Source organism: Pundamilia nyererei, unplaced genomic scaffold (genome assembly GCF_000239375.1).
Source record: "Pundamilia nyererei isolate P.nyererei 1_Seehausen unplaced genomic scaffold, PunNye1.0 scaffold00015, whole genome shotgun sequence".
NCBI classification, from domain to species: Eukaryota; Metazoa; Chordata; class Actinopteri; order Cichliformes; family Cichlidae; genus Pundamilia; species Pundamilia nyererei.
The window spans coordinates 3,684,142-3,691,976 of record NW_005187416.1 but is presented as its reverse complement, the minus strand read 5'-3'; the positions used below and the strand labels follow the sequence as shown (position 1 = coordinate 3,691,976).

Here is a 7,835-nt window from a genome sequence, read left to right as displayed (position 1 = left end):
ATTATAATAAGTGCTGTCAGCGTTAATCTCGTTAAAATGACGTTAACGGCATAACTGCATTAACATGGCATATCTCTGTTAGCGAGTTAGCACAGATCGCCCCGTGTGTGGGGCTGCATGGCGCTAACGCGTTAACGATCTAACCGCGCTAACGCCTTCACACCTGCACAGACTATCCACAGTAAGGCTATACCTGAGCAGAAAAGTGTGTCAAAGTGTGTGGACAGTGTGTCAAAATGACAAATGCTACACTGGTTTACAAAGGAATTCCAAGTTTACGTTTAATTTCGTAATTCTTATGTTTTGCGTGACTAGCAATCTCCGTACAGGTGTTCAGAATGTATTCTCCTGGATAAGACTTTTGATAATACTCAACCTTTTTTTATTAAACTATATGAGGTCAAAAGTATTGCTTGGCGACTGTCAACATGTTCTCTAAATGAGTACTTTTTTTCTTCTAGCAAACAAGATGCAGGTTGTAAGGAAAAGTGAGGGGTAAAAATCGCCCTCCTCCAACAAGACAAGCTCCAAGTAAGTGAAGTACAGAGTGAGACTTTGTGTCGCCCACAAGGCATCAACAATGAACGCAGAGATTCATTTAAGCAACCAGGCTGATGTTGCCTGAAAGGTTCAGTATGGTTTTTTTTGGTTATGGTGGTGTACTTATGTGGATTTTTAGCATGCGTACAAATGATTACACAACTCTCTCTCTCTATGTGTGTGTGTGTGTGTGTATATATATATATATATACACATTTTTTTTTTCTGAACACTTTTACCAAGTGTAGTTTTATTTCTCTCTGAAACGTGGGGCCGACTCTTGATCCCTGTACTTCTGAAGTTCTGGCCACACGAGTTGTTAATCGCGTTGAACCTGACTGCTGGTCACTTTACTGTATTTACTACCTGCACACATTACTATCAGTGGCTTTCTTTAAACTCACTGGTAGTTGCTTCAGTCACTTGCCTAAAAGTTGAGAAAAGTTTATCTTGGGTCACGCTCACTTCACATCCCCAGCAAGTAGTTCCCCCATAGTTGCCTGAAGTTGCCAAATATCTATATGTATGTCTTTCTATGGTCTCTGTTTGCCATGTTGGTCTGAACTGCTTCCAGTGTGGATGTAGCTTAAAATCCTGGCTATGCCCCTGTTTGGAGTTGGAGGTTTCCCTTCTTATATTCAGGCTCAGTGGCATATTGGCACAAACATTAAATCAATATTGATCTTCTCTGCTGAAAAAAAGGATAATTTCCCAAAATGTATTTATGTAAACTAACAGATTGTTTACCACAACAGTCAGCGCTTGATAGCATCTTTCATGAAAGACAATTTCTAACACCTCGCAAAACGTTAAAGGAGTAACAAGGACAGGAGAGCAGTGAGAGGATGAAAGAGAAGGTGGAGGGATTGCAGTGAAGGTGACATTTGGGAGCGAGAGGAGCAGAGAAGATAGGGGAAGATATGACAGAAGGAAGTAGAAGAAAGGAAAGAAGACGTGAGGAGAGGGCAACCCCTCCTCATTTCGAGGCAAAGGGTCACTGCAGTCAGTTCTAAAATAGCCAGAAACCATGATGTCATCTAGGGGGAGATGCAACAAAGCCTTATCCATTAAACTCCATCGACCATCAGCAGGTCGAGCCCAGACTCAGCGGAAGTCAGAGAGTCAGCGAGCAGACAAGGAATCAGGACTAATTACAAGTTTCTTTTTCCTCTTGATTTTATGAGGCAAATGGGTTTTCAACATTAAACACTTTTTTTCAGCGTTTATAAAACTCTGGAAGCGCACTTAGCATAGACCGCATCCAAACAGTGATGGTCAGCTCTTAAACCCAATGCCAGAAGTACAATATGCCAACTGTTAATGATAATATTTAGAGGTTTCAAACAAATAAGCTTATGTTATAGTATTGTTATCATTGTCTACTGTCCTGTTCTCTAATGGATGGCTGTCACCTGGACAAAAAGTGATGACTTTAGTGTTTCTGACTTAGTTGATAAAACGCTGCTAGGATAATGTAACTCGCAGCAGGCAGTCTTTGCTTCATGTCTAATTGCACTGAGAAAAACACAGACTTCCTGCTTCCTGGTATATGAAGGTTTAAAGATATGAAAAAACCTTCCTGTGTGATTACCTACATCACAACCATGAAAACATATGAGGCAATAAAAGAAAAAAATATGAATTCCTGTTTTATGTGTATCAATGATACAGAAAGACTGCACTGAAGTTTAAACATGGCAGTATGAGAAACGACTGGGCAGCAGTGTAGATCAGTGTGTGGTGTGCGTTTTTGTAGAAATGTGTGATAGAGGAGTGTGTGTGTGTGTGTGTCCCAGGGCACAGGCTCAGTCATTACTGATACTCCCCTAGCACAGAGGTCCATCCTCAGGTTACCGCTGACGGCCTCTTGAAACAACAGCTCCCTATGACTGTTTTCTTTTAGGCTGGTTTGCTTCATTGACATCCATTGTTTATGTTACTTATGCAATGTTTGGAGAATTCATCATGGTAAAAGAAAAGGAAAGAAACAAAAACGTGCCAAAACAAACCGCGTATTCATACTGTTAACCCTCTCTGTCCGTCTCCTGTTCCTGTTGATTGTTTTTCTGTCCCTATGTCCACAATGATACTTGTTCTTATCCTGTTCTTATGCTGCCGAGCACAATTTTCACAAAAATCCCCAATCCCTGTTCTACTCTGAACCAGATAGATTATAAAACAATTACGGTGCTTCTTGCCATGGAAGTTCAGTATAAGCCACAAACGTGCATCAAGTTACCCAGGAACATCCATCTTATTTAGGATCACGAAATATCAGGAAAGCATGTGATCCAAATTTTCAATTATTCTAAATTTACTAGAATAGCAAAGTGTTTGATGAAAGGTGTGATGCAGCGCGCTGCTATAGAGTCCTGAAACTCTAAAATTCATTAGTGTTTTGCATTTCCCCATGTTCCCCTGTCTCCAAGTCCGTGGGTTTAGGTTCTTGCAGTTAACACAAATTTGCGAAACAAACACAACAAGCTGAAAGTCAGTGATATCTATCTATCTATCTATCTATCTATCTAATAATAATCTGACAATACTATAATATTGGCCATATTATATTTACATTACCACAGTGAGATGACTTTAGTCTCATGAACAACATTAACTAATTGTTATTTACTAACTAATCTTAAATGACTGTTCAGCACAGAAATGAAGCCCAACAATCATGTTTTACAGTCCCGTGGTCTCAGCCTCAGATACTCAGCTAATCAAAGTGATGTCATGACAAAAATGAATGACCAACAAAACATTTTTCTCCTTCATTTCTATCAAACAAAGCTGTATGTAACGTGTCTCGCGGTTAGTATCGTGGTTGCTAGGCAACCTGAACAGCGCGACGAAGCGTATACCGTCCCATTTCACAAGCCTCTCACTTCCGCACTTCTCGTACTTATAGTACGCACCGTAGTGCACGTACGTCAAGCGTGCAGACCCTGAATTGGGACACAGCTTGAGCATCACAACTGAAAACAACAGGAAATCTCAGCTCAGCCAATCAGAGTAGCTGATTGCATGCATAAAGGCCATGTGTTGATTATGATACCAGGGCCTTTAAAACAGACAATATTTTCCTCTCTAATCTTCCTAGAAACAATAATTGTATTAAAAGTGTATGCTTACCTGTAGAGCTGCTTATTTACTTCACTAAGATTTCCATCAGTCTTCATCGCAGCAATAAACATCAGTCTATGGTGGAATTTAATCATAAAATAGAAGCTTTGGACAAAGTTTTAGTTCTGAAATAAACTCTTGTTTTTAATTGTTTCTTTGTCTACAACCTAACAATATCATGCAACAGAGAAAAGAAATCTATTCTGAAAATCGTGAGTCGTTCAACTGCTTGTCGAATTTGTTGAAAATGTCCTACAGTAACTCTACATTCAAACTCTATAGTTTCAAGCCTTCTGATTTTACTTGCTGTAAGTATGTCATATTAGAGGGGGGCAATAGTAGGCACGACCAGAAAGAGTAAATAATATGAGGTCATGGAAATAGTTGGCAGGCCTCTTCTTTTTTAACAATTAGATGGTGTGATAGGCGAGCAGAGTATAAGCGAGCCACGGCCACTGCTCTGTGATGAGATTAGTCACCAGGTCCTCTTCTCTCTCCTCAGACTAATTTGAAAATGCATCCTCATCCAAACAACCTGGCCCTCCTTATCTGCTGCTTTACTGCTTTATGGCTGGATTTCTGGAAGCAGGGCACAGCGGGGGGGGCTATATAGAAAAGCCAGAGGGTTGGGCTGCCACAGTTTGCTGTTTGCTCAAAGGTGTCTCCTGGCACGGAGGACAGGAAGTGTATTTTGTATTCTTGCTAATCACCTCTCCTGCTCTCACAGTGATGGATTGCCATTCTTGGGTTTCAACCATCCTATCATCCCTACATCTGTTTGCTCTTCCATTACTGTGTCTGCACTGCCTTTTTCAGTATCCACTTCTCTTTTTTACTCCTTTTTATTTAACTTTTGGGCACTCAAAACAGTACAAAAAAACTCCCAAAACATTTGCAATTATTTAACATATTTTTCTGGCCAAAATGAGAGATCCTGATGAGATATTTCGCAGTCTGATTCAAGCAGTCTACTGCTTATGAGAGAGGCATGGCAGTAGACTGAATCATTTAGGTTTTTGGACCATTATTTAAAAAGAAAGCATCACGTGCTACTGCAATTAAAGTAAGTGCAAAAGGTTGTGTAGCCTATTATCACAGAATATTTAATTCATAAAATAATTTTACTTTCATCTACCATAAATTAAAGTTTTTTCCACATCTGCTGAAACTCGGACAGCGGCAGACACGAATGCTCTTATGTAATAGTGGTAAAATACATAAACTTGAATTCCCACAATCAGTTACTTTCTTCCAGAATTTTCTCATCTTGCTTTATTTGCAACACCAGTGCTGTGTTATGCCATTATGGCTTTCACATGTTTGATAAATTTCCATCAGCTGTTCATCTGGCAATATGTGTCTCAATGAGTGGCATTCAGTTAAGTCTGACTTTTTAATTTTTATTTATTTATTTTTTGGCAGAACAAGTGTGAAGTCATGCATCAAACAGACTTTCCTCATCTCAACAAACAAATCCATAATGCAGTCCTCTAAAGATAATTGACTAGTTTTTGGGGAAAAGATGCCATTAATGCAGGGAGACAGAATTTTAGGGGCATCTTTGAGCTGCATAGACATGACCATGCCTCAGTGTCTTTAATACATTTGAGTATGAAAGCAGAACAATTCCCAACAAGTATAATCCCAGCCGACCACCCATGTCTAACATCTGCAGGACAATACTGCAATTCCAGAATCAGCTAATAATAATTAACCTGCTAGAATCCAGCAGAATAACACAATAACAAAACATCTGAGGCTCGTGAAAGTGTGTAATGCATTGTTTTCTTTTTCAAAAACCAAAGAAAAGAATCTCCAGTGTTTCTTTTGCTCTGGCAGAAGAGTGGACACTAATAGAGGAAACATTTTTGAAATAAGTCTAAATGCATATGGATGCAGCTAAAGAGACACATTTGCTTCTGCTTCCTCTTACCTCCATGCTCTATCTAATCTCATGATCTGAGCTGCTTTAAACGCATTTCCATTTGGCCTCATTACTCTCTAAGAGGGCCGGCCCCATGTGAGGAGTGAGCCAGTGATCTCTCCCCGTTGGCCACTTGGCAAGACTGCCATTTCTCTGTGAGGATATAGCTGTGTGTGTGTGTGTGTGTGTGTGTGTGTGTGTGTGTGTGTGTGTGTGTGTGTGTGTGTGTGTGTGTGTGTGTGTGTGTGTATATATATGTTGGCTGCTTGCTTTATCACAAACAAACACAAAGAACCGAGCATTTTTCCTCTAAATTAAGCAACAGCGTTCTGTCTCTGGTGTTCAAACAGGAAATCAAATCAGTGGCATATTAATCTATATTCAGACATTTTAATTTAATATAGTATAATCATGCATTTACTGCACTTCCAAGCAAATGTACGTTAACTTTTAAAGAAGTGGCTTACTCAGCATTTGAATGCGTATGCAACACAATGCATGTCATTTTATACCAGTGTTTCCCATACAGACTTTACTCGGGCAGGTTAACCAGATATATTAACACCCTCCAAAGATTACCCAGTCACATTTCATATTTTTATTCTTTAATTCAAGAGGACATAAAGATTTATTTAGTGGCAGACACCTCCCTTACTCTTACCTTGATAGTTGCTAATCTGTTCCTTCCACTCTTACATCCTACTGGTTGTAGGGCCACTCTAAATTTTTAAAGAAGAAAGCCTTAACAAAAAATGCATTATGTTATCACAAATACAATACACGTGAAATTAATTCTATCCCGTCCTGTAAGACCTTTTACAGCACTGATAGGCAACTCCAGAGCTCAAGGCCTCCGTCCTGCAGGTTTTAGATGTGTCCTTGATCCAACACAGCTGATTCAAATGGCTAAATTACCTCCTCAACATGTCTTGAAGTTCTCCAGAGGCCTGGTAATGAACTAATCATTTGATGAAGGTGTGTTGACCCAGGGTGAGATCTAAAACCTGCAGGACACCGGCACTCGAGGCCTGGAGTTGCCTACCAGTGCTTTACAGTTTCCATTGGAAATAAAAGGGTAACTAGCAGCCAGGTGCTTCTGTTCAAATAGGCTTGATTAACTGTACCTCTATAAAAGGAGATGTTCAGACATTTTCCTGTTTTCAAGCGTTCAGGAGTGTATGTCCCATCAAATTTATCCCAAGGTCAGATTGTCCAACACTTTGATAAAGTACTAAAATCCAGCGAGTTGTATCTCAGGCTCTACAGGCCTCAGTTAGCATTTAAAAGGTTAAATTCATAACAGTGAAACTAGAGAAAGAGTCTGTATGCCTTATTTAAAGCTGTTGCCATGAAAAAAGCCTCTTCTCTCTAAAGTTACATCTGAACAAACCACAAAACGTCTAGAACAACGTTCTTTGGACTTACTGGACCAATGTGGAAATCTCTGGCCATAAGAAATACATTTGGAGAAAACTAAACCCTGAACACCTCATAGCAACTTTCAAACACTGTGATAAAAAGATGAAGATTTGGCTTATTTTGCAGCCACAGGACCAGGGCACTTTGAGTCACTGCGTTCATCATGAACACCTCTTTATACTATTCAAGAGTCAAATGTGAGTTCATCTGTCTGACAGCTAAAGTTTGAGAAAGGACTATGATCCCAGTCAAGGTCCAGACCTCAGCCTGGCTGAAATCCTGTGGCAGGACCTTATGAGAGCTGCACATAAACAAATACCCACAAATTTCAATGAACTGAAGCAATAACTGTAAATCTAAAAGCTGATGGTTTAAATGAGGTAAAACCGGTCCACTGGAGTGAACCTATGCAAAAAAATGTGCATAAGGATAAACAAGGTTTATTAGTGGTGCTCCAAATAGCTCACATACTTATAATTTACATACACAAGAACCTTGTTTCTAGAAAGTGCTTCCTCTGAAAATAGTTTGTAAAGAAACTGTTACAGGAAAGCAGATGATTTTTATAAGCTACTTACTGGCATATATTGGTAGCTTTTAAGGAAATACATGTCTTTAAGTATCTCTGCACTGGCCTCAGCATTTTGCTGTGGTTGCTGCTTGATTGGAACCACAGACCGAAACTCAGAGTAGCCTACTTTATTTTTATCAGATGGTTTTCTGAAATAAAGTATTTTTATGGTGAGATATTTTGCTCAGTGAAAATGTACCTCAATAAATCAGTCTAAAATCTTTAGCTGGCAGAGTTGAGCCAATCACAGACAAATGA

At 39.5% G+C, this 7,835-nt stretch overlaps 1 protein-coding gene across 1 annotated transcript in view; it reads left to right on the top strand.

Moving 5' to 3' along the window:
* LOC102203595 (protein sprouty homolog 3) overlaps positions 1-7,835 on the top strand; it is a 15,931-nt gene that overhangs the window by 5,887 nt on the left and 2,209 nt on the right. The window lies entirely within an intron of this gene.